This window comes from Acomys minous, assembly GCF_964271855.1.
Source record: "Acomys minous genome assembly, chromosome: 10".
NCBI classification, from domain to species: Eukaryota; Metazoa; Chordata; class Mammalia; order Rodentia; family Muridae; genus Acomys; species Acomys minous.
The window spans coordinates 94,951,540-94,978,067 of record NC_140491.1 but is presented as its reverse complement, the minus strand read 5'-3'; the positions used below and the strand labels follow the sequence as shown (position 1 = coordinate 94,978,067).

The window sequence follows — 26,528 nt, the reverse complement described above, 5'->3', positions numbered from 1 at the left end:
ACACGCCTTTAATCCCTGCACTCAGGAGACAGGGGCAGAAGGACCTCTGAGTTCAAGGCCAGCCTGGTCTGCAGAGTGAGTTCCAGGACAGCCAGGGCTACACAGAGAAACTGTCTCAAGAAAACCAATACATACATATAATTATGGAATATATAAGTGATGACAAATAGTACAAAGGTTCTTTTTAAAAGAAAAATTGTTCAGTCCTACCAACCAAATACCATCCAGATTCTCTATGCGTGTGTGTGTGTGCGCACGCGCACATGTGTGTAGGTATGTATATGCATGTGAGGGCACACATGTGCATATAAACATACTTAAATGGCACCATCTTGGCATGCTGTATGTATGTAAAAAGATACATAGTGCAAGAGCTAGTGAGACGGCTCAACAGGTGAAGAGAGCTGTCACTAAGCCTGACAACCTGAGTTTGGTCCCCAAGACCCTCATGGTAGAAGAAGAGAACTGACTCATGCAGGTCATGATACCCACACATACATGCATTTCATCCACACAAGAAATAAATAAGATATAAAAATTTTAAAGATATGTAGTGCATTTGAAAAAATAATAAATGCAATGATGCCATTTAGTAAAACCCCTTTCTCCAAAGGATACATTCCAACAAACGCAAAAACTTCAGCACCAAAACCCACCCATGTACACACACAGACACAAGCACACACACACAAACACACACACACACCTATAATAAAGTGTAACTTATAAATTAGTCACAGTAAGTGATTAAAAACAATAACACTCTTAGTTAGGCTTTTACTGCTGAAGAGACACCATGACTCAGGCAACTCTTATAACAAAACAAAACAAAAAAAAACCATTTAATTGGAGCTGTCTAACAGTTCATAGGTTTAGTCCTTTATCACCATGGAGAGAAACATGGCGGCATGCAGGCAGGCATGGTGCTGGAGGAGCTGAGAGTTCTACATCTTAACCAGCAGGCAGGGGCAGACTGCCAGCTAGGCCTATCTTGATCCTGAGAACTCAAGCCCCGCCTCCACAGTGACGCGCTTCCTCCCTCCAACAAGGCCACGCCTCCTAACAGTGCCCCTCCCTAACGGGCCACGCATTCAAACACAGGAGTCTGTGGGAGCCACGCCTATTCAAACCACCACAACAATTAACAATAAAGCCATTTTGACACTGCACGAGAAGTTTGTGAATGGGTTTGTCCCTCTTGAAGAAATCAAGGCAAATACTGGCAATTTCAGACCCTGGTTGACTGTGGGCTTCTGAAAGTAGACTGACTGACAGGAGGTATTCCTACATAGAGCAAGCTGATCTTCACCTCAACAGTACACAGAAGGCCTCGTCCCTCCATTTGGGATCTACCTCCAGTCAGGTCCCAAAGAAACTAAGGCTACCTGCTGTGCCTATTTAACAAGCCAAAGCACAGGCAGGCTCACTCAGCACCTGGGGTTCCCCTCAGCACTTCTCACCCTACCCACACCCTAAACCTCTCCAGCCCAGGGGCTTCCCTTCCCTTCCCTTCCGCCAGCTTCTGACTGGTTCTTTTTGCCCTGTTGGTCCTCTTGGCTGGCTGGCGCTCTCTCTCTCTCTCTCTCTCTCTCTCTCTCTCTCTCTCTCTCTCTCTCTCTCTCTCTCTCCCTCCCACCCCACCCCGTCCCTCCCCCCCCCATCTCATTTCTCTGTGCCCTTTGGTCTTCATCACCACCACCACCACGATCACCACCTCTCTCTCTTCTCATGGTCCAGTTCAGTCTGGACTCTTCTAGATGCCTCTGACTGAACTCTCCTTCCTATCTACACTAAAAACCTTCCCCTCAACCACACCTTGGTGGGCACGTCCTCATTTTCGTCCGCTGTACAGAGCTGCCTACTTGTTCTAGGTGGGTTTCTGTGGCTGTGATAAAACGCAGCTTGTCAGACATGATGCTGGGGGGGTGACTGTAGCTCACTGCCTCCAGAACACAAGACAGCTCCTAAGCTTCTCAAAGATGCCAAAATCGCCAAGTGGTGGTGGTGCACGTCTTTGATCTCAGCACTCAAGAGGCAGAGGCAGGAGGATCTCTGTGAGTTCAAGGCCAGCCTGGTCTACAGAGTGAATTCCAGGACAGCCAAGGGCTACACAGAGAAACCCTGTCTCGGAGTGGGGGGGAGGGCTGGGGGAGTGGGGGAGTGGGGGGGAGTGAAAGGTGTCAAAATCCTGCATGCTGAATCATCTTCCCACAGTAAAACCTACTGAAGATTCTGACTTCAAAGATGATGGAAAGGCTAGAGGTCAGAAGAGCGCTTAAGTCCTGCATCTTGTATATGACTGTTTTCCTGACTCTCCTCTTGGCTGAAAACTGCCCAAAATACCTACCATCTCTACCTTACAATATGCTGCAAAGCCTAAAATGAGTGCCTATTCTTTCTGGAGTACCTGCTGAGCTCATTCTCTGTGCCCTGATTTTGAAGACAAAGAGGCCATGCTGGCCCCAAGCAGAGAGAGAGAGAGAGAGAGAGAGAGAGAGAGAGAGAGAGAGAGAGAGAGAGATGAGCAACAAGGCCAAAAACACCCTGACTGTGATAGAAAGTATGAGGGGCAAGCGAAGACCCAGACACTAAAAACACCAGAAACTATGCACCACCTGGGAAATCTGTGACCCGCCCCCTGTGAAACAAAAGGCCCCTAAGTCACCCAGACTTTGGCTGCAGAAGGGAAAGGAGCTATAGCCACTGCCTTAAACACATAATGGAATGCTTTTCTCCCCTTTTGCAAACTTTACTGAGCATCGTTTAACATTTATAATTCTTAAAATATTTTAATTGCTGGTAGCACAGATGGAGGCGTGATTAATTCTGACGGAAATAATGTATGTGAAAGGTGGAAACTCTAAACCCCCCCGTGAATGGTGTTATTGTCAGAGCATGAAGCAACCTAGAATTATGCAGAATAGCGTCACACGCTGCAGCCCGGGGTATTTTTATGTTCTGCTCTTGGTTTCCGGCTCACCTGATAATGTACAACATTAATCATTTCTTTACAGTATTTCCCCTAATTAAAAAAAAAAAAAAAAAAAAGGTAAAAAACACCAGCCAAACAGTACAAAGGGGCCTGGAAAGGCAATTTCTCCTGTCCCTAATTCTTAACGTTTAGATTGTGGCCTTCGTCTCAGAAAATGCTGCATTTATGTTTCAACCAGTTTACACGTAAGTATCCTTAACATTTCGCTCGTGGTGCCGCATCTTAATCCTGAACCCTCCTCTCGTCCCCAGCCTGGTTTCTTCCCGCCCCTCCCCCCCCCCCCACTGAGCTTCTAAAGCCTACTGCGGACATCTCTACCTAGATACTACGGGAATCTCAGGGCGGGACACCCCGAACTCCTCACGCTCCTGCTTCTGGTGTGCCACTTCACCATTACTTAAAATTCTGAACAGTGCTCTTCTCTTCTTCCCCCTACGCACCTATGGATTTATCAATCAATCAATCAATGGCTGACTTCATCTTTCCATGCTTCCTATACCTACCCAAGTTCAAGTGACTATCTTAACCTCACAAGAGTCTCCCTGGCTTCTTGGTCTCTCTTCTCCCTTCCTACCCCTTCCTACCGATTTACAAAAAAAGGAAATGTCACCACGTCCCTTCACTTAAGCCCTTTCAGAGAGTCCGTCACCTATAGAATCAAGCCTCAGGTCTTCGGCAAGGTCCACGAGGCCCAGCAATAACCACGCCTCAGGCTCTCGGGGCTCCTGAGTCAGGACTACTTCCTCCTGCAACCTCCCTACCCCTCTCAAACTGAGCATAGCTCTGGATGTTTCCATCCACGCCTGGGATGGCTAATCTTAGTTGTCAACTTGACACACCCAGAGAAGAAGGAACTTTGATTGAGCCATTTATCAGACTGGCCTGCGAGCATCTCTTTGGGGGCCATTTTCTAGATTGCTAACTGATGCAGGAGAGGCCAGATATCAGTAGGGTACCATTACTTGGCAGGTAGGTTCAGTTTATAGGCCATCAGAAAGGAGCGAAGGAGAGTTTTGCCACTGATTTGACAGTAGGGTAGCCCACGAGTGAGGTGGGCCATTGGGTGGTCACGGTCTGTGATAGTGGAGGTAGTGCTCTGGGCCACCCAAAGGCATACATGAACCTGGACAAAGAAAACCAAATGGGGACATGCGGCTACTATAACCTGCAGTTCAAGCAGCGCCATCACTACTTTGGTTACATCCTTGTCCTCTGACACCAACAGAGTTGTAATAGTGTGAGGTCAAGGCTTTGTGTGAAAGGTGTCCTGTGCTATGTATACAGGATGGTACCAGCAATTTAAAAAAAAAAAAAAAGCAGCCGAATAAGAGTCTGGTGACATGCCAGCAAGCACCCGGTCTCTGCGGTTATAGCTTCAAGTTCCTGCCTTGTACTCCAGGCTCTGGCTTCCCTCGCTCATGGCCATAACCTGTAAAACGAAAATAAGCCCTTTCCTTCCTCAAGCTGTTTGTGGTCATGGCGTTTTATCACAGCAAACTGAGACGTAATCTCGGTTCTCAGTCTTTCCAAAGACGGCTTAGGCACAAGAGTTTCAAAGAATCGGCCACGCCCAGGGGAGAGGGGCCTCTCCTGTGCCCTGCTCCTGCTCAGCCTAGGTCTTGGTACTTAACCTCCAACTGGGGAAACTCACAAGTGTTGCCTTGCCCACAGGGGTTATGTCCTTCAACACAGAGCCCACAACTTCATCCTTGTAGCCCCCAGACTCTCATGACATAACCTGATGCTGTTGGTTCTAACAAGAGGCTGTCCAGACTCCAAGTGTCCAAATATCAGTCCTGGTGAGTACAACGACCTGCCCCCACCCCCACCCCCCTCCTCCTACAAGAAGAAACTGAGGCTCTGACATGAAGGCCAGGGCGTTAAGCAGATGCTGAAACTTGAAACCAAGTCCACAACAGATACTCCTTAAATTTTATGGTTCTCTTGTGTATTTTGGAGCTCCAATTGTAAAGTCCTAAAGATAAGGGTGAGTTCACAATTGTGGGCAACCTAAAGACACCTGTATTACCCCCAAATGTCAGACCAAAGCAATCTAGAAATGACAGTGACCAGAAAGCGTATTATGAACACATTTTGTACCAGCCCCCACCCCACAAACCTGCTTTTAGCATGCGCAGGCAAGGGCTTTGGGGAGATCTGTTCAAAAATCCAAGGGGGCACGGTAGCCCAGCTTAATCCCACCTGTTAGCTCTCCCCATGAACCGTCAGTGTCCCAAAGCTGTCCCCCATCACCCCCCCGACCCCCCAACTCCACAGCATCTGTAGGCCCACACTACTCACTGCAATGGCCCTTTGAACCAGAACTCGTGTGGATTTAAAAAGCGATCCCTTCTGGACAGACACAGCAATCCCTGCAAACACCTTTTGGGGGGCCCGTGGCAGAAAAATAGATAGGGCAAGAACAGAAAATTAGTACACAGGGGTGGGGGTGGGGATCACGGTTCACGGCCATCTACAAAATGGGCCCAGTGGGTAAGACGAGAAGGGAGGTCCTGTGAGGATCAAATTAAGCATTTTAGGAACAAGCACTGGGCCCCGAGCCTGGCACAAAGTAGACGCTCAAGTGGCATCTTCTAAATGACTGACAGGCTAGCAAGCACAGCTTCCAACTGACCCCTGCCAGTCACAATAGGGACTAAGGAGCTGGGAGCTGAGAAGCCCTGCCATGGGTACAGGACGGAGTAATGACACTTAGCCGGAGAGTTATGGAAGGCTGAACTCCCTCCTGCCAACTCAATGAACAAGAAATAATCCTGATCTGCACCAGCTGATGCAAAGCCCGCTGTCCCAGAGAACTAAGGCAGCAAACATTACTGTGAGCACCCGGTGGTTACCAACAAAAGACAAAACCTGAACATTTCTAACCAGCTATCCAACCCCACACAAATCAGAGACACGCCCCCCTTCCCCCCCCCCCCCCAAGCTCTGGAGGAGTTGTGGAAGGCAGACAAGGAAGAGCAGCACACAGTCAGCCCTCCTAGTGGAATAAGCAGGCCCTTAGTGTGCGGGGACAGACACTCAAGCCTCACTACTAAGCAGCAGTCTGGGAATTCACCACACTCCATTCCCAAAACAACCTTCAGAAGCAGCCACACCCCAGGTCCCCAGAGAGCAAGCTCCAGGAAGCTGGGCAGTTCACTCGGGTAGCTGGGACCAAGGCACTGGGTTGGGACCTTACCACAAGTCGCCTGTCTTCAAAGCCTCAGCGTGGCAGAGCTGCACATGACAAAGAGGGCAGGGACTGGATGTCACTAGTCCTAAGCAAATGTATAATAAGAGGTAGCTTGACTTTAGAAACAGCTGACCACTTCTTGTTACTTTGGGGGAAAGCAGAGGAGACTGAAGTCAGTGACCTTTGTTGTAATGTGGAAGCAAATTTAGGGCCCTTTTTTCTTTTAAATATTTTACTTAATTTTGATTTATGTGCGTTGGTGTGGGGGTGTTAGATCTTGGAGTTACAGACAGTTGTGAGCTGCCATGTGGGTGCTGGGAATTGAACCCGTGTCCTCTGGAAGAACTGGCAGTGCTCTTAACCACTGAGCCATCTCTCCAGGCCCAGGACCTTTTTTTCACTCTGCAGTCTACCACTGAGCCACACACCTAGAGTCTCTCGGTTTAATCAGAAACAACCTAGGCCAACCCCGGGCAATTGAACAAGCTGAGAATATATAGTATTCTTCTTTCTTATTCTCTGCTTTCCAAGATTCCAACACTCCTCCAAACTCTATTTTTCCCCCTAAGACATGAACTCACTATATAGCCCTAGCAGGTGTAGACCAGGCTGGCCTCAAACTCACAGACCCAGCTACTTCTCTGCCCCCAAGTGCTAGAATTCTGTCCCACAAGCCAGCCAGCCTTCAAACTCTTCTGCGTAAGTAAGAAAAACAGGAATCTAATTTCCTAGAAATCTCTTTCTGAAAGTCCACTGAAAACGCAAGGCCCATTCTAATTTTGAGGGCTTGCTACTTTTGAATGTTAATCCAAATGACTTCTTAAGTATAACAACTTTGGCAAAATTCCATGTAAATATACACAAGATTCTAAAAATGAATCATTTTCCTAGGTGATTTTTTTTTAAAACCAAAAGATCAACACCATATGGTTTAATGAGCTATCTAAAGTTCCTGAAATAGAGGCTGGGGAGACAGTCCAATCAGTCAGGGATTAGGGGGAGACCAAGGTGATTCTCGGGAGCTTATTGGCCTCCAATCTAGCCAAATTCACCGGCTCTAATTTAAGTGAGAGACCCTGCCTCCAAAAATAAGATGGAAGGCTGGCAAGATAACCCTTAATAGGTCAGGGTACTTAAGGAAAGGTAACTAAGAAAGATGCATAAACTGCAGTCTCCCAAAGTCTAGCCTTTTTTTTTTTTAAGTATTTTAAATTTTTTATTTACCTTTATTTTATGTGCATTGGTGTTTTGCCTACATGTATGTCTATGTGAATGTGTCAGATCTTGGAGTTACAGACAGTTGTGAGCTGCCATGTGGGTGCTGGGATTTGAACCTGGGACCTCTGGAAGAGTAGTTATTGCCCTTAACCACTGAGCCATCTCTCCAGCCCCAAGTCTAGCCTTTTGAGAAGTCAGAAGAGAAAGGCTATTCCTTCACATTGGACAGTTTTTTAAAAAACAAAACAAAACAAAACAAAACAAAAACAAATAAGACTCACAACAGCCAATCAAGCCACCCACAGCACCCAGAACAAGCCTGGCCCTAACTGGCCTTTATGTGGCCCTGTGCTGTTTCCTTGTTGCTGTCTCTGCTGACCCTTCCGCCTAGCTCTGCCTTTCTCTGAGCTCCTGTCTGTTTTGTGGACACGGTGCTGTCCAGTTCACCAACTGCTGAAAAAAGCAAACTGCATCTTGAAGACTCAGTTCTTTAAGCGGTGTTTTTGGACACCCCGTAGCACAAGATACACCCTGGGTTCAAATCCTAGCCGACCCACGTGACCCTGGGTCTGTTTCCCTTCATAAAAATACCATGAGCTACTGCGTCTTAAATGTACACTAAAAGGTAGGCAGCCGCCATCAGCTCTCCTCCGCCCACAGACTCCAGCCGTGACTGTCGCCTCTCACCTGACCCACTTCAAAAGCCTGACAGAGTGCCCTGCCACCCATCTGTCCCCACGCCAGTCTCCTTTCCTCCACGCCACTGCTGCCAAGGCTTTGCTCCAAAACACAGATCTGATTACATCACCTCCCAGCTGAAAGGCCTTTGACAGCTATCACTTGCTCGCGCGCAGGAGCAAGTCCGCACTTCTTGGCCTGGCATGCAGGGCCTCTGCAATCTGCCTCTCTCCTCCCAGCTACTCTACCCAAATGCCAGGCACCGTCTGTTCTAGAACAAACCCCCAAGCATGACTTGTTTTCCTGCCTCCCAGCCTCTGTTCATTGTGCTCCCTTCATCCAGAAAGCACTCCCTCCCACCTGGCAAAAGCCCACACAGACTTCACCCCCTCCCTCGGCTCCCTGATGCCAGGCCAGAACCAACATCACCTCTTCCTCTTCCTCCACCTCCTTTCTCCTGATGCGCTAGCTCCTGGTTACCTTCTCCTAGGACTGTGCGTGCTATTATCTCAGACAGACACAGGGCTGGACCTCATAAGGGCATGACAGCACTCAAAAAAAAAAATTAATAAAAAATACTTCTTGGCTGCAAGAACCAAAGACCATCTAACATAAGCCCCAGCACCAGGCATGAGAATCCCTCTTTTGAGTCGTTGGTCAGGATTGTCCAAGAGACTCCCAAAACAGTATAGGGCTATTGCTATTGTTATTGCTATTGGATTGCTATTCCTATAGGTTGCCCACTGATAGTAAATCCCTATTGTTACAGACACCATGCACTTCCCTGAGCTGGAACTGACGTAAATGCCTCCTCCCTGAGCCTTAGCGTTCATGGTACCAGAAGGTGTCATGCAAGCCTCCAAAGGAGGCAAGCAATCAATAGTCCTACCCAGCCATGACATATATAAACTGTGTGCTGGCTAACTGTATGTCAACTTGACACAAGCTCCTGTCATTGGAGAGGAGGGGATCTCAATTGAGAAAATGCCACCAAAAGAAAAGATGCTTCTGAGTATAAACAGACAAGCCTATAATTAGTGATCACTGGAGTGGGCCCAGCCTATTGCGGGTGGGCGACACGCCTAGGGTGGTGGTCCTGGCTAATATAAGAAAGAAAACAAGCTATGCAAGCCATGAGGAGCAAGCCAGTAAGCAACACTCCTCTGGGGCCTGTTTATCAACTCCTGCCTCCAGGTTCTTACCCTGACTTCCTGCAGTAATGGATTACACTGTGGCACTATGAACCCAATAAACCCTTTCCTCCACGGACCCTCCACACTCGCTTTTGGTCATAGTCTTTCATCATAGCAGTGGCAACCCTAACTAGATAACACCTTCATGGATTCGTTGCCTTTGAAAGTGCATGAACATTCTGATGTGTGAGACTTGGCTGCAGCTGCTGATAACGCAAAGACCGCCTATGACGGTGAAATCTCTATGAGTTCCATTGGCTCAGAACTCAGTCTCCATCCTTCTAGACACGGCATCTCTTTCCCAGGTCGGAGAGAGACGGGACGGTGGAAGAGGTGGCCCCTCAGGCTTAAACAAGATATGCGGAAGGGAAAAGATCATAGGCGATTTTTTTAATAGGACAAGTGTGAAGACCTCAAGTGTAGCAAGACTTAGTGTCACTGGGGTACTGAGCTCATTCTCAGAGAGTGAGCACCCAAGTATTCTCCTCATGGAAGTCGGTGACATCATAAGACCTGGAGACAAAATGCACAAGAGCTTATCCCACCACACGTGGTCTTTAACAAGATACCCAGTCTCTAAGGAGGATTCCTCCCCCCCCCACCTCCCCCCCCCCACACACACCCCTTCCCCCCCCCCCCCCACTCTAGCAGCTCTCTGGGGAAGCCTCCCTCCTGGCTAGCAACTGCCCTGTAAATAAACACATCCACGAGACTGGAGTGTGGGTATGCAGAAATGCTTCGTCTAAATAAAATGCAACTTACTGTTCTGAACCACAGAGCAAAACACCACTAAGGTCCAAGAAGCTTCTCCTGTTCTCACAGTCTCAGATGGTAAATGGATTTTCATAAAAACCAGACAGGTAGTTGGCAATATCCCTGTGCCAATAGAAAAATGCCCCTTTTGGTTGGCTAGTTCTTTCTCTCCCATAAAGCACCATCTAAAATTGCCCTGCATGTCCATTCAAATGTTTTTTGTGGAAATCTAATTGTCTAAATATAAGCCAACTACCTTAAAGATTAGCATAAAAGCAAGTTCTTATTTGGATGTCTGAAAAAAGAAAACCTTTTTTTTTTTTTCTTCAAGACAGGGTTTCTCTGTGTAGCCTTGGCTGTCCTAGACTCACTTTGTAGACCAGGCTGGCCTCAAACTCACAGTGATCCACCTGCCTCTGCCACCACACCAGCCCCAAAAAGAAGACCTTAAAATTAGCAATTCCGGGGCTGGAGAAGTGGCTCAGCGGATAAGAGCACCACCTGCTCTTCCAGAGGTCCTGAGTTCAATTCCCAGCAACCACATGGTGGCTCACAACCATCTATACTAGAATCTGATGCCCTCTTCTGCTCTGCAGGCACATATGCAGATAGAGCATTCATATGCATAAAATAAATAGATAAATCTTTTAAAAAATTAGCAATTCCTCACTCCTGAGCTGAGCACTGAACGCCATATAGTGAATTCTTTACTGCTGAACTAAGTCCCCAACCTCTTAAAATTAACAATGCTTAAAACACTTCAAACAAATGGCTCAGTTAGTAAAAGTGCCTGCTGCCAAGCCCGATGACCTGAGCTCAATCCCTGGTTCCCACGTGCTGAGAAAGAGAACCAACAACTGCAAACTGTCCTCTGACCTCCACACTCACCCTGACACAGGCACAAGCACTCATGTAAACACACTCACACTAAATAAGATATAAAATAAATAACTAATTAAAAAGTTTCCTCCAACAACTTAACCATAATGTTGAATTTAAAACACAGACCAATAAGTGAAGAAGCATGTCCCAGGTACCTATGAGCCAAGCCTGGTAGTAAACAGTTTATAGGGTCTTCCCTTTGGTCCTGGCACAAACTCCAAGAAATAGGCATTATTATCCTCATCTTACAAATATGAAAATAGGTCAAGTCTCCTATCACGGCTACCCACAAAATTCAAATGGGGCAAAGGTCATGATCTTACGGGTCAGGGCATAGAGCAGTTGACTAGTGTGTACTTGGTCTGGGGTTTGATGCCTTTTATTAGCAAAAAATAAATAAAAAGAGGGGCTGGGTGCAATGTCACACATGGCATTCAAGATGCTAATCTGAGCAATATTACAAGACTCCTGATTAAAAAAAAAAAAAAAAAACGAGAGGGGAAATGGATATATATGTATATTTGCAGTGTTGTGCTATAGTTATAAAACACTACTCTGATGAAGGCACTTTACTTCACAGAAGGTAAATTTTAATGTAGAAAACCATGTCCCTGCCAGCTAAGGGATTAAACGTAAGAGCGCGCCCGCCAAGGCTTAGGAAGGTTGCCATTCGTCATGTAAAGCTACTTTATATGTGATTAGGTTGGTCTTCATTGTCACACAAAGTTCCTTTCAGTTTAATCTCACCCAGACATAAAAGGCTAATGAGAGGACAAATTTAGAGGGCAAATTAAATTAGCAAAGTCGGCAGTGATGGGAGCTTTGATTCGTGTAACTGAGTTTACAAGATAGTGTGTTGATAAATTTACTTACTACCATGACACTTTTCCTTACACTTTTGCTCTGAGATTGGTCTAAGCATTTGTCGGAAAAGTCTGTATTAAAAATAGTATCTAGCAGAGCCGCACACCTTTAACCCCAGCACTTGGGAGGCAGAGGCAGGAGGATATCTGTGAGTGCGAGAGCAGCCTTGTTGACACAAGTTCCAGGACAGCCAGGGCTACACAAAGAAACTCTGTCTCAAAAACAAAACAAAACAAAACAAAAACCACCCTTTATGTATAAAATTGATGTGTATTTCCAATTATTGTGCAAACAAAAATGAGCCACCACACAATTGGAGTTTATCATTAAAATGCAGGTACCTTGCCATTCCAAATAAGAGCAAAACTGTTGAACACCCAAAAACATTACACACAGGCTGTATAAGGTACAGTGTACTGGACACCCAGGTAGCCACACTGACCATACAGAACCACACAAAATACCTTTCATCACACCTGAACCAATTCAACTTGCTAATAATAAAAGCAATTCCAATGAGAGTCTAAAGATTTTATTTACTTATTTTATGCATATGAGTGCACTATCTGCATGCCAGAAGCGGGCATTAGAGGGTACAGATGGTTGTGAGCCACCATGTGGTTGCTGGGAATTGAACTCAGGACCTCTGGAAAAGCAGATAGTGCTCTTAACCGCTGAGCCATCTCTCCAGGCCCCTCCAATGAGATTCTTTTTTTTTTTTTTTTTTTTTTTTTGGTTTTTCGAGACAGGGTCTCTCTGCGTAGCCTTGGCTGTCCTGGACTTGCTTTGTAGACCAGGCTGGCCTCGAACTCACAGTGATCCGCCTGCCTTTGCCTCCCAAGTGCTGGGATTAAAGGCGTGCGCCACCATACCCAGCTTTCCAATGAGATTCTAACTCATTATTTCTTTACTTTTTTAAAAAAGCTACTTCTTATGAATTACTAAACCTAAATGTTCTCGAATCATGGCAGTGAGAAGAATACACAGTCTAGGACTTTTTCCTTTTTCCTTTTTTTTTTTTTAAAGAAATTTTTCAAAAAAGTTTACCCTGAATCTAATATTAGATTTTTAATGTATTTTGTGGGCATGTGTAGGCACTATGGCCATGGCTTATAAGTAAAGATCGAAGGACAGTTTACGGCAGTCAGCTCTCTCCTTCCACCATGTGGATTCTAGGAATCTGGTCACTGGGTTGACAGCGGGTACGTTTACATGCTAAGCCACCCCACTAGCTCATGATCATATCTTTAAAACTAGCTTCCAGTTTAAAGGAAACATAACAACGTAAACACAGGAAAAGGACTTCAGAATATAAGATAGTCTACAAGCTCTTTGCTGAAGATCACGACTCAAAGGGAAGCAGTAAATTCTATTTTCCTATGTGAATATTTGATTCCCTCTTGGTACAAAAGAACCATTAACAAATGACATCTAAGGGACAGTCAGATAACACTGAGAGATTGTTGTTAATCTTATGTGATAATGACATGTCTTGTTTTGTTTTGCTTTGTGTCCTTAGTTAGAAATGTATACTACGGTTTCTAAAACAAAAATATTACTTTAAAACACCTGACAAACTACTCAACCGCCATTGTTCTGTGTGCTTGGCAAAAATACCTATGGTCCCATGTATTTGCAAAACTATGGATACTCTATTTGCTCTCTAGGAGACCTAGAATGAGTTTAAGTCTGGAGTGTTCAAAAGTTATAGCAAAACTTAGCTGGTTTCATGCTGAGAAGATTGCTCAGTACTTGTCACACGAACTTGAGTACTCCAGTTCAGAAGCCCAGAACACACTTAAAAACCAGGTAGGTAATGGTAGCCTCCTGTAAGCCCATCACTTGGGACACAGAGACAGGAGGATGCCAGGGGACAAGCTTGCTTGTTTGTTTTTTGTTTTTTGTTTTTCGAGACAGGGTTTCTCTGTGTAGCCTTGGCTGTCCTGGACTCCTTTTGTAGACCAGGCTGTCCTCGAACTCACAGAGATCCGCCTGCCTCTGCCTCCCAAGTGCTGGGATTAAAGGCGCGCGCCACCACGCCCGGCAAGGGACAAGCTTGCTAATTGGGCTACTCTAAACAGGCAAGCTCTAGAGTTAGCAAGAGATAAAATAGAGAGTGATGGAAGAAGACACCTGTAGTGTTTAGAATGCAAACAGCCCCCATAGGCTCAGTCGGAACTGTTTGTGAAGGATTAGGAGGTGTGGCCTTGGTGAAGAAAGTGTGTCAAGAGCCCTCAGCTATCTTCAGGGCATTCTCTGCTTCCTGCTCACAGTTAAAGATGTGAGTTCTCAGCTGTGCCTGCCACCTTTCTTTGCTCCACAGTCATGGCCTCTAATCCTCTCTTCCTCTGGAAGTGTAAGGGCAATTAAACCCTTCCTCTTACATGGTGCCTTGGACATGATGCTTTATCACAGCAGCCGAAAATAACTTAAGTCCACATCCAACATCAACTTCAAGCCTTCTCTCTCTCTCTCTCTCTCTCTCTCTCTCTCTCTCTCTCTCTCTCTCTCTCTCTCTCTCTCTCTCTCGGACCCTTAATCCTCTGGGGTGCCTAACTAGAATGCAGCAGTGCCCACCTGTAATCCCAGCTATGAGGAAACTGAGGCAAGTGAACAGTGAGTTCCAAACTAGCCTGGGCTGCAAATTTGGTCCCTGAAACAAAGACAAACAAATAAATAAAATCAAAATTGCATGTTGGCAATCTAAGAGCTACTTGCTGCTTCTGCGTCTCGTGCCTCTATAATTACGTTGTCTCTGACATGTTTTGGTTTGCAAACCTCTACAATACAAAATTCCACCGCAAGCTTGCCCTCCACGAAGTTAACGTTGACTTACTCCAATCCATTTCCTCTTAATCCGCAGAGGAGTGCTGTCAAACTCATCCAGATGGTCTGACTACACTTAACTTTTCAGTTTCAATCTGCGTTGAGGTATTTCCAAGGTATTGCCAACACCTCTCCAAGGGAGAGATTAAAATATCCATAAAAATCAAACGTGTCCCCATACCATTTAACAACGTTCGCCATCACTTACCCCCGCAGCTCTGATTCCCCCCTGTATGCAGTGGTCTCCCACTTATAAGCAGGTCCTTCAGATACGTGGCCGACTAAACTGCCAGAGCATCATCGCCTGATTGATTGCACATCATACCCACTCCACCGCCACTAAACGGCTTACAGCCACTTCCAACGACATCCCACCCTACTTAGGGTGCTCTCTGTTTTTAAATGTACGGAAATGTACTCAGAAGGACACAGAAATGGCTAGCGGAGAAATATGAGATAGAAGCCAACACCACAAGAAAATGATCAGATTTTATGCTTCCCCTGCCTGTAGGAGGCCATTTCTAATGTTCCAAACACTTTGGTATACACTCTGTCATTTGACCCTCAAAACTCTGGAGGGAAATCTGTTTTTCATCACAGCAACACAAAGTATCTAGCAGAGCTCAACTTGAAAGCAGACAGCCTGTCAGCCCTCAATTAGCCTTCCTATGTAAGGAATGTCAGCTAGTCTGCGTAGAGACCATCACTGCCAACAGGACCGCTCTGGCCAGCATCACCGTAGCATACAGGACGGTCTCCCAGGACTTTGCTTGGTGGTAATTACAGATGGCGTTTAGGTGTTCCTGTGTATCAGCTATGCCCAGTGGCACAGGCCTGCAATCCCATCCCTTCAAGTTGGATATGAAGGGATCAGGGGTTCAAGACTACCTGCAGCTATTTGTTGAGTTAGAGGCCAGTCTGGGCTGCAGGAGACCTTGTTTTAAAAAAAAAAGAAAAAGAAAAAGCCAGGTCTTAATCCCAGCACTCGGGAGGCAGAGGCAGAGGCAGGAGGATCACTGTGAGTTCAAGGCCAGCCTGGTCTACAAAGTGAGTCCAGGACAGCCAAGGCTACACAGAGAAACCCTGTCTCAAAAAACCAAAAATAGACAAATAAATAATAAAACAAAAAGAGAAATTGCCAGGCGAGGTGGCTCATGCCTTTAATCCCAGCCCTTGGGAGGCAGAGGCAGAGGCAGGTGGACCTCTGTGAGTTCAAGGCCAGCCTGGTCTACAGAGTGATTCCAGGACAGCCAAATAAAACAAAACAAAACAAAACAAAAACAAACAAAAAACCTGTCTCAAAAAAACAAAAAAGAAAACAAAACAAAAACCAACCAAACAAAAAAGAAAAATCAGGAGAATGAGATGGCTCAACAGATAAAAGCAAAAGGGGGCTACACACACACACACACACACACACACACACGCACGCACGCACGCGCACTTTTTCATTTCTTCTAACTACCAAAAAATCTTCATATACCTAATCCACTAGGTACCTCCCTAGGATTGCCCGATTATGTTTTTGTGCCATCAGCTATAAAGCTTCCCGTTGCTGCTCATGTCAATATCCCCATAGGAAAGCAGCGCTCTGTGTACCTAAGTACTCTTAAGAGCAGACTAAAGACCTCTGAGCAATCAAACCACAATGAGACAACACCTCATACATATTAGAACAGCTATTCCAAAAGATAGAGAGTCCTAGTGTTGTATGCAGAAAAGGGGGACCCTTTGTACCCTATTAGTGAAGAAATTAGTACAGCCAATAAAGAACACAATGTAAGTTCCTCAATAAATTCAAAACTGAATGGCTATCTATCATCCAGTAATCTCCCTTAAGTTTGCATTCAAGAAAATAAAATCAGTATCTTGAATCCAGTATATGGATTCAACCTAAGTGCCCATGAGTGAACAAAGAAATATATACAAATACATATTAGGGTATTATATAACCACGAAAAGGAAAATATCTCATCATTTTTAACAATATGCATGAGGCCACTGTACTAAATATACCAAATAAGTTAAAAGTAAGCCAGACACAGACAAATTCTATTGTGGTCTCACTATATGTAGAACGAGGCTCAGGCTGGGCACTCAGGAGGCAGAAACAGGTGGACCTCTATGAAGTCCAGGACAGCTAGAGCTACATAGTGAGATTCTGTCTCTCGCTCTCTCTCTCTCACACATACACACACTCACGCACGCATGCACGCATGCACGCCAAGTGTGGTAGCATGTGCCTTAAATCCCAGGACTCAGGAGTCAAAGGTAGAGGATCTTTGAGTTCAAGGCCAACCTGGTGTACAGAGTGACTTCCAGGACAACCAGGGCAACCCAGAGAAACCCTATTTCAAAACAAACAACAAAACAAAACCCACATACACACACACAGTCAGACTCAGAGGTGAGGGGCTGTGGCTGTTGAGTGGTCTTCATTTTACTGTGGTAATATTACATTTTGTGTACATGTCACAACTATTGGTATAACAGCAAGAAGATGTTGTCTCCATTTTCAATACACACATGCACACGTGTGCAGCGCTTTGACATAGAAGTGACTTGGGTTTGTGTCCTGGCTCCTTCTTAGCTCTGATGTAGTACGTGCACAGCTTTCTGCTCTTCTCAGGTTGCTGAGCTCTGGAAGTAAGAGGACCACACAGAGTATTTGGTGCACAGTGACATTTTAAAACCTTAGATTCAAGATAAAAAAATTTTTTTAATTAATTAATTAAAAAAAGATAAACCTGTAGGTTCTAGAGCTGGAAAGATGGCCCAGCAGTTAAAAGCTCTTGCTCTTACTGAGGACCTAAGACGATTCCCAGCACCAACATGGCAGGTCACAACCATCCATTAACTCCAGCTCCCGGGATCCAGCGCCCTTTTCTGACCTCCGCAGGCTCCAGATGTGACAGTGGTGTACATGTATGCAAGCAGGTGAAATACTCATACACATAAAAAATAAGCAAATCCTTTTAAAATTTAAAAACATAGTCCCAGCCTGTCTCTTTATTCCAAAGCAGAAGCAAATAATTACTTTAAAAAAAAAAGTTACTAAGGCAAGACCTCTCCCATCAAAAAGCTTAAAACTCACTGGGCAGTGATGGCATGAGCCTTTAATCCCAGCACTCGGGAGACAGAGGCAGGTGGACCCCTGTGAGTTTGAGGCCAGCCTGGTCTACAAAGTGAGTCCAGGACAGTCAGGGATACACACAGAGGAAAACAACAACAACAACCAAAAAAAAAAAAGTTAGCAAAACTATTTTGGTTTGGATTTTTTCCCCTTGGAAAAGCTCTGATATTTCCTTCTCTCCCATACTGGATAATCAAGCCCATTCTGCCTCATGTACTAATAAATGTTATATTCCTCGGTGTGGTTATGTCATGGTAGTTCTAGGGCTGGTTGGTTCAGCAGCTGAGAAGTCACTGTGGTTTTTAGGTACCTTCAGCCTTTGCACTGTTAGACCGCTGCACACTTCCTGTAATGCTGCAGATAGTTATAAGCAGTGCCACAAACCTGGTCATTAATCAGTCACCGACAGCAGGTGCTGTTCTACTAAAATTATCTTGACTCAAGATTCTCTCCCTAGGGCAGGAGACATGTGCCCAGCTTACCCATGAAAAATAATCAAAAGCAAAATTGTGGTTGAGTGGTGGTGGTGGTGGTGCACATCTTTGAAGCCAGTTCTTGGGAGGCAGAGGCAGGCGGATCTCTGTGAGTTCAAGGCCAGCCTGGTCTTCAAAGCGAGTTCCAGGATAGCCAGGGCTGCACAGAGAAACCCTATCTCAACCACAACACACATACATACACACACACACACACACACACACACACACACACACACACACACACGGCAGTAAGAAGGATAGAAAACAATGTAGGGAACTTCTTAGAGCAATGCCCCCACCAGCAGGTCATGGATGAGCCTAAACCTAGGCAGAAGAATTCTCCAACTGAGACCAGTCCTCAGTCAAAGAAATAAGTGGTTGGACACAGAAGGCTGCTCTCTGCAGAGCTGTCACTGTGTGTGTAGAACAGCGAGAGAAGAGCTATTCTTCCGTTTCCATGGATTTTTTTTTTTTAATTCACACATCTAGTTCCACATCGGCAAGTACTCAATAAACATTAATAATTGATGTTATGAATCTCAAGTAATTTAGAGCAAAGCCTGGGCAGGGAGAGAGGATCTTAGCAGATTACATGGGAATCATGACCAGCCCCAAGTTTTTAGAAGTAATTCAATAGCCCTTGCACAAATGGCTATACACACAGCGACTAAATCCCTGTAGAATGTGGCCAAGTCTGTGCTTTCCAGACTACAGGAGCATGTGTCATAAAGACATTAGGAATGCTCACAGCCTGTGCCATTGGGTATGCTCTTACGGTCAGCCAATCCTACTTTTAGAGATCTATGCTGTGCTGGCCAGCTCTTTTTGTTTTCTTACTCCTCATCTCTTCCATCCACAATAACGTCCTCTGTGGGGACACTCTGTCCCCCACAGTCCCATCTTATGGGTTTAATGTGGCCTGCTAACTGAAGTGCGTCTTTGGCCTATCTGTGCTCTTCCACATTTCTCTCAGGTTGGCGCTAATGGCAAAGAGGCAGCTTCCTGATGACATGAGATTTGGGAGCTACAAGGAGCCAGAGGCTGTGTAAGGCCATTGTGACTTAATAATTCACGCGCCACATCGAAGTCAAAGGGCTCCGACAGGCTAAGGGAGGCTCCTTCCAAAGGTATCCAAGATTAAAATGGATTATCTGGCTTTCACAACATAAGCAATGGGTTTTGTTTTTTGGTTTTTGGTTTGGTTTTTGGTTTTTCTTGTTGTTGTTGTTTTTCAAGACAAGGTTTCTTGTGTAGTCCTGGCTGTCCTGGACTCCCTTTGTAGACCAGGCTGGCCTCAAACTCACAGCGATCTGCCTGCCTCTGCCTCCCGAGTGCTGGGATTAAAGGCATGCGCCACCACGCCCAGCCTGGCAATGGGTTTTATAACTAGTCATTAAAACAGAGCCAAAGAATGAACAGAGGGAACGCATACATGGCAGGTGACACAAGAAAAGCTATGTCACATGAGCGTACACTGACTCTCAACTGCACAAATGCAGTTAGCATCTGCAGCTGCGTTTGTGCGATGCCGTTCGTGTCTTCAAAACTGTATGTAACATAACGTACCACTTGGCTTCAGTTACATCCTTTGTGCAAAAAGGCCATCCACAGTTTTAACTGTTTCTTCCACTCTTCTCCACCCCTCAGAAGCAATGAGCCAATCCACCACAGGTATGTGACCTTAGGTACGCTGGGTAAGGCAGGAAATCGCTGAGTCACTGTGCTCTATCTTAAATGGCTGCCCATCCTGGGTTCACACCTATCTACAGTGAGTAGCAGCTGGGAGTCACTGGGACTAATAAACTCTCTCACGTTAATGGCCAAATCCATACTGAAATCCATGGTCTCTGGCCTGCAACATTTTTCTTGCCCTTGCCATTTCTGTCTATGGATGGGATGCTTCTTTCTAGAACATTCTACTTGGTCACCCCCTCACCAAAGTCCTTAAAGACAGCACTCACTCCTCAAAGACAACACGGCAACGAAACCAGAACTCCTTTCACTAACCACAAGATAAGGCTTCTAAAAGCGTTCTCTGTAGAAGTCTCCTCATCCCCCCCTTTCTGTTTCTGTCCTCTTTGGGAACGCTGACAGCCTCTCAACTCTACTAGGCAACACTGTTTCCTAGTGTCCTCTTCCGCTTTCATTTCCCAAGGAAAGGGCCAGGATTTCAGATTTACCACTCGGTGAATACATACTGACCGATCTTCTTCTGAGTTTAAACACCATCGTCCTAACACTTTGCAAAGATGTCCCTCCAAGAGTACATTTTACAGCTGACTGGGAAGCCAGGGATTGTGCCACACACCTGTAATCTCAGCACACACAAGGCTAGAGCAGTGAGATCAGGAGTCTGAAGCCAGACTGGGCTACACGGTAATACCTTCCGGCAAAAACAACAAACAAATGTGTTGTATGAACAAATTGCTCAACCATAAAAGAGCTTACATGGGGCCATAGAGATGTCTCCACAGTTCAAAGAGCTTGCTGCGCAAGACGGACAACCTGAGTTCGATTCCCAGAAGCCACAGTAAGAAAGAACTCTAGTTGTCCTCAGAGCACACAGATGCGCGTACACACACACACACACACACACACACACAATGGCATGCTCACCCACGTTCATACACACACAGATCAAATAAATAAAATAAAAGCTGTAAAGTAAAAACCTGGTATCCTGCCGGACATGGTGGTGCACACCTTTAATCCCAGCACTCGGGAGGCAGAAGCAGGCGGATCTCTGTGAGTTTGAGGCCAGCCTGGTCTACAGAGAGAGTTCCAGGACAGCCAAGGCTACACAGAGAAACTCTGTCTCGAAAAACAAAACAAAGCTGGTGTCCTATCATATGATTTCACTTTGGAACCTGATAACGTTCATAGACAAGAGGGGTGTAGTTCAGTGGCACAACATGCATTGAGCATATTGGAAAACTGAGATTTGATTCTCAGCACTACCAAAAATACAAAGACCAGCTTCCAGTGTGAGGGTCGGTCCCGGTCCGGCTGCACTTGGTACTCCTAAACAGGCAGGCGGGAACACAGCAGATAAACAGTGCCAATGGATCACTGCAATATATCACTACTTCCCCCACTTAACCAATAGCATATGAAGAGACTTATGTAGTGTGGAAAGTGTTGCAAAAATCCATCTCTGTACTTGTCAATAGGAAGAGCTCATGACTCCAAGAGAGGGACATTCAGACAGGCTTGCTTCTTAGTCTGACAGAAGCCAAGACTGTTCATCCTTATTTTTAAAGAGATGTTGATTTGAGAATGGGTCTCCTCAAGAATGCTTTCATGGATACACATCTGGGATATAAGCCATGTTAGACCCCCACGAAGCCTACTTGATAAACCGAGAAACTGAAAGTAAACAAATGATTCGTCGGCATGTGGGTTTCTGGAACTCTCCTAGGGAGGGTGTTTAGTTATCATTATTAGGGAACTGTTTTTAATCCTTGCTATCAAAGCAGACATATAAGCCCTGGGGTTCTGGAACCAAAACAACCAGAAATGAAACACTGTGAGAAACGGCCACACATTCTGCTCGCCAGGGTTCACTGAATTCTTGGGTGACTGACATGAATACAGGGAAATACAGGGCCAGGAATGGGGAGGCAGGGACTCCGCCACAGGTGATGTCAGGGGAACTGCTCTGACTTCCCGGGTCCGGTTTACTCCACTGAGAGGGTTAACGGATAAAGTGTGTAGTGAAACCCTTTATAATTGCTGTCACACTGTTCTAATACTACAACACAGGCTCCAAAATTCCTAGATTTCCCCCAACTCTTGTAGTCACAAGGTTGCAATGGGATTCCATTTGGGGGATGACCGTAAGAAAACTAAAACCCAGAAAGGCTTAATAGCCCTGTAGGGCAAAGTTCTGTAAACTGGGGGAGAGGTGCTTTTACAACTAAAATAAGTACTTATGAGACAGTTCAGCCTGTTTCAAAAAAGAAAAAAAAGAAAGAAAGAAAGAAAAAGAAAAAAGAAAAGACAGTTCAGTGCTGGGTTTGGTGGCACAGAACTTTAATCCTAGCACTTGGGAGGCACAGGCAGGCGAGTCTCTGTGAGTCTGAGGACAGTGTGGTCTACAGAGTGAGCACTAAGACAGCCAGGATTTTATAGTGAGACCCTATCCCAAACAAGCAAACAAACAAACAAAAAAATTCAGTTCAGGAAAAAAAAAAAAACATTCTAGAGACTAACCCAACTAATTCCCCAGTGTGTGTGTATGGGTGTGCTAGGCATGCGTATTCCATAAGAAAAAACAAAATAAAGTAGCTGGCTGCTGGTAGCCGACGCCTTTAATCTCAGCACTTGGAAGGCAGAGGCAGGCAGATTTCTGTGGGTTAGAGGCCAGCCTGGTCTATAAAGTGAGCCAAGGACAGCAAGCGCTCTATTACAGAGAAACCCTGTCTCAAAAAAAAAAAAACAAAAAAAACAAAGACAAAGACAAAGTGAAGTTTCTTGCCCCATCAATAAGGCCTCATAAACGTTGAACAATAAATAGCATAAGCCCATTTTTCTAAGTAGGAAATTCTCGACCTAACAGAAACAAAATCTTTACTATTGAGTTTGAAGTGCCTGGTGGAAACAGACCTATCCACCTCCCAGCTATTCTGGCAAGACTCATTATAATATGGATTATAGCTCTACTAGTCCAGGGATAGGGCTTTTAATGTTCTCTGGGAGATAAAGAATTAATCAGCCACCCAGAAAAGAGGTTGCCTACAAATGGATGATTTAGTCAAAGTAATTCCATTGTTTCTGAAATTGTGCCCTCAGTCACCCCGCACCCAAACCCCACGATGGCACCAAATAAACTGTATGTGGTCAAAGAGACAAAAATGTTTTTCTGGCTGTTATGAGGAGCAGAAAAGGGCTGGCTATGACTCAGTTATGTTTTAGTTCCACAGGAACATGAATTATGATAATTTAGACTTTCTGGTGGTTAGACCAAAAGAGCAGGAAAATCAATACTTTCGAGTTCCAGCAAAAGTTAAGTTTGTGGCACCAGAATTGCAAGATAGGAATACGGAAGTGACCTTAAATTTATTTCTGGACTTTCCTGCCTCCACCAAAATCAATGACACTATTTCCCATCCCCTTACTGTCGAATCACAATAGCTGGGAAGCCTGGAAACATCGACTTGGCTGGTAAGCAGAAATCTCTAGGAAGGAGTCTAAAAAAGTCAGACACCAAACTTCCTTTACTAGGCATGCTTTTCATTGTACAGGCACCAAGATCAATTTTATGATGCTTTTTGACTGACACCCACAAGCATTCTGGCTGACACAAACTTTGCAGAGTGCAGGGCAGTCCCTGTGAGCTCTTTAAGTAGCCCAGATGAGCAAAACACCACCATAATAAGCACCTCTCAGGCGCTCATAAATTCTTTCATTCCCAGCAATCAAGAAGCAGCTGCTAAAATCCAGGAATCTTCCTAGTGGCAGATCTGAAATACCTCCCGGGCTGCCCAGAGAAGCTTCACAACTGCTTTCTTCTCTTCCTCCCTCCCCCATACCAGGAGTGCCAGCCTGGCAGGATAAGGATGACGGGGAGGGGGTGGGGGTAGCGGGGGTAGAAGGGAGTAGGGGAGTAGCGGATCTGGTGAAAGCAGAGACTCAAGACTCCCTTCTTTTTCACCACAAAGAAAACCAACCCTCTGTGCCAGCCAACCAGGTTTCTCCTTCCCTCCCCCAGCACACTAACTTCAGTAGTCTGATGAGTCTGGCATTTCTAGAGTTCGCGACCTCGGCCACCCTGAGCCTTTTCCTAAAAGATTTTGAACCAGGAGCTAAAGGCGTCTAAGCTCATTGACTAGTTAAGACTCGGTTTGCCTTTACCTTTTAACCCGGAGGGACGCTACTTCTGGGGTCAAGTTCAAGATGAAGGTGCCTTCCTCACCTCCCTAAATTCACTCTGCAGGAAACTGGAATACTGAGGCGAATCCCACAGCTCCAAGCACAAGGATCTGGGACTGCCCAGCGGGAGCCAAGGCAGCCTGGAGAAGATTGTCACAGCCCGGCGTCCTCCGCCCTCGGTCGCGGCGCCGCCGTTTCTTCTACCTGGCCACGGCCGCATTTCCTCCCCTAAGCCTTTACACAATAAGTCAAGTAAGTTTTGGGAACGCCAGTCCAGAGATCTTGCTGTCTGCAAACACACCACACAATGCCCAGAGCTTCCTTCCCCGCCAGCCGTTCCGGAAAGCCGCCGCGCCGAGCCCGGGGGCCCTACACACCCAAAAGTCCTCTAGGAAGAACCTGAATCCTCAACATGCCTCTAAAGTAACTACTCATCGCCCAAGGGCAAGGGAACTCGCAATCTTGACGCGACCCTCCACTTAGATGGCACTACTAAAAGAATAAACCGACAAAGACTAATCCCAAATCATCACCCCCCACACCCCCCGCAACAACAACACCAGCAAGAAAAGAAATTCGCTTGCATATGCGAGCCGCAGCCTGCAAGCCCACAGTGGGCGATAGGGTTTTCCACGGTGAAGTTCGCTCGGCAACTTCGCGACCGGCGCACCGGGACACTCGAGACCCCACGGTGCTAGGCACCTCGCCCGCACGTCCGCTCCCCCCCTCCCCCCGAGATGCCCGGCGCAACCCGGGCCCTGTCTAGCCTAGGGACCAAGGACGCGAGCGAGGGGCGGCTGGGAAACTCCAGCGCGCCGCGTGATCCCGGTGTTCCCCAGTCCGGCTCTACAGCAACCCGTTCCTCCCGGGGCGCAGGAAACGGCCTGCACCGACTCCCCGGCAGCGCCGAGTCCCAGGCCGAGAGCTCCGGCACGCCCGCGCCTATTCCCGGAAAGCTCCTCGCTATGCCTGGCGAAGGGAGGGGGCGTCCCGAAACTTTCCCACTAGCCTCTCTCTCTGGTTTCCCCGGGCCGTTCTCCGGGACCCTTCCTCCCCGCCGACTCCGGCAAGTGACCCGGCTGAGGACTCCCGGAGGCCCGCAGCAGCGCCTAGGCATCGGGAGTTACCTGCCGGGAAAGTTTCCAGCTTTCGGCGCGGTTCCCACCCCGGGGGCCGGGCCTCGGGGCGCGGCGGGCTGGGCGCTGGGCGGCTGCGGCTCCTTGCTGCTCCCGAGCCCGGCTCCCGCAGCTGCCACCGCCAAAGCAGCGCTCCGGCTCGTCCCCCCGCCTCGCTCGGCCCACACCGGGACCTCATTGGCAGCGCCAGTCCCCGCCCTTGCGCGTGCTCCGGAAGGCACCTTCCTTGTGCGCGCCCGCCGGGGCTGCGCCTCGCGCGCCCCTCCCGATTGGAGCTGCGGGACTCTGGGACCCGCTGGGGCGCGGCACGCGAACTTTCCGCCTGCCCGACGCCTTTTCCCACTTCTCTCCCAGTATGTTCCCTGCCAGAGGCCAAGCTTCCTTTGAGAAGGTTGCTCCCCTGGGGCCTCGCCTGGGCCCCTGTGCGACAGGACCAGCAGTGTGATTAGTCGCCCTTCCTTTTCCCTGCCCCCCCCCCAAAACTCCCTTTTTAGCCATTTTAAAACCAGTAAAGTAGCCCAGCTTTCGGTCTACACAGCTCTCTGCAAGCATCCGAGGAGTACATATGGGAGCAATTAGCCAAGCTGAAGTTTCCGCGGATGCCTTTGGGTGGCTTTGTTGGCTTTTCTTCCCCCTCGCTTAACTAAACACAAACAAACACACTTTCTGGTTGCAGAACGAGCTAAGAAAGATGGAAAGTACATCTCGCCCACTGCACCTTTTTCTTTCGAGAAAGTGACTTAGGGATGCTCAGGGATCAGTGATTGCCCAAGGTTGGGGGGGTCCGCCTCCTCCTCTAACTCTGGCTGTCAGTGCCGTCTGGGCTAAGTCCACTGGCTAGTCTAGTAGCTTCCTTGTTGGGAGGAGGAGTCGTAGAGAGAGAACGGACAAAGATGCTATTATTAAGTAGGCTTGTGGAAGTAAATCAAACTTCCTAGTTCCAAAAATGTTGTCATTCCCAGCAGAACAAAAAAGTTCGAGATGGCCGAGGGATCTGGGAGACCGGGGTCCTCCAAAACCTCCCAGGAATCCAGGCAGCCAATTTATAGGTAGAAGGCTCAGCCCGCTCTGATCCCAAAGCCCTTTGGACCCCCTTTCTTTGCAGATGGATCAACTAGAAATTCCAAGGGGAATTGCCTCAGGAGCCGCCCATCCGTATGCGTAGAGTGAAGAATACAGAAGTTGCTATAAATGGGTTTATTGGCAACCCCTAACCTTTGCTGTGGCAAACACGCCTTTAAAGACAACTGTGTTTTAAACAAGTTTCCCTATAAAAACTTCAGCCTCATGTACAGCTTCCTAGTATAAAGATA

At 46.7% G+C, this 26,528-nt stretch overlaps 1 protein-coding gene across 2 annotated transcripts in view; it reads right to left on the bottom strand.

The window, feature by feature from the left end:
* Positions 1–25,342, bottom strand: part of TANC1 (tetratricopeptide repeat, ankyrin repeat and coiled-coil containing 1) — a 227,884-nt gene extending 202,542 nt beyond the window's left edge. For both annotated transcript variants that reach the window (XM_084800042.1, XM_084800045.1), the window contains exon 1: positions 25,207–25,342. The gene's annotated coding sequence lies outside the window, so the exon portion shown is untranslated. The remainder of the gene's footprint in view (positions 1–25,206) is intronic.
* Positions 25,343–26,528: the final 1,186 nt, after the last annotated feature.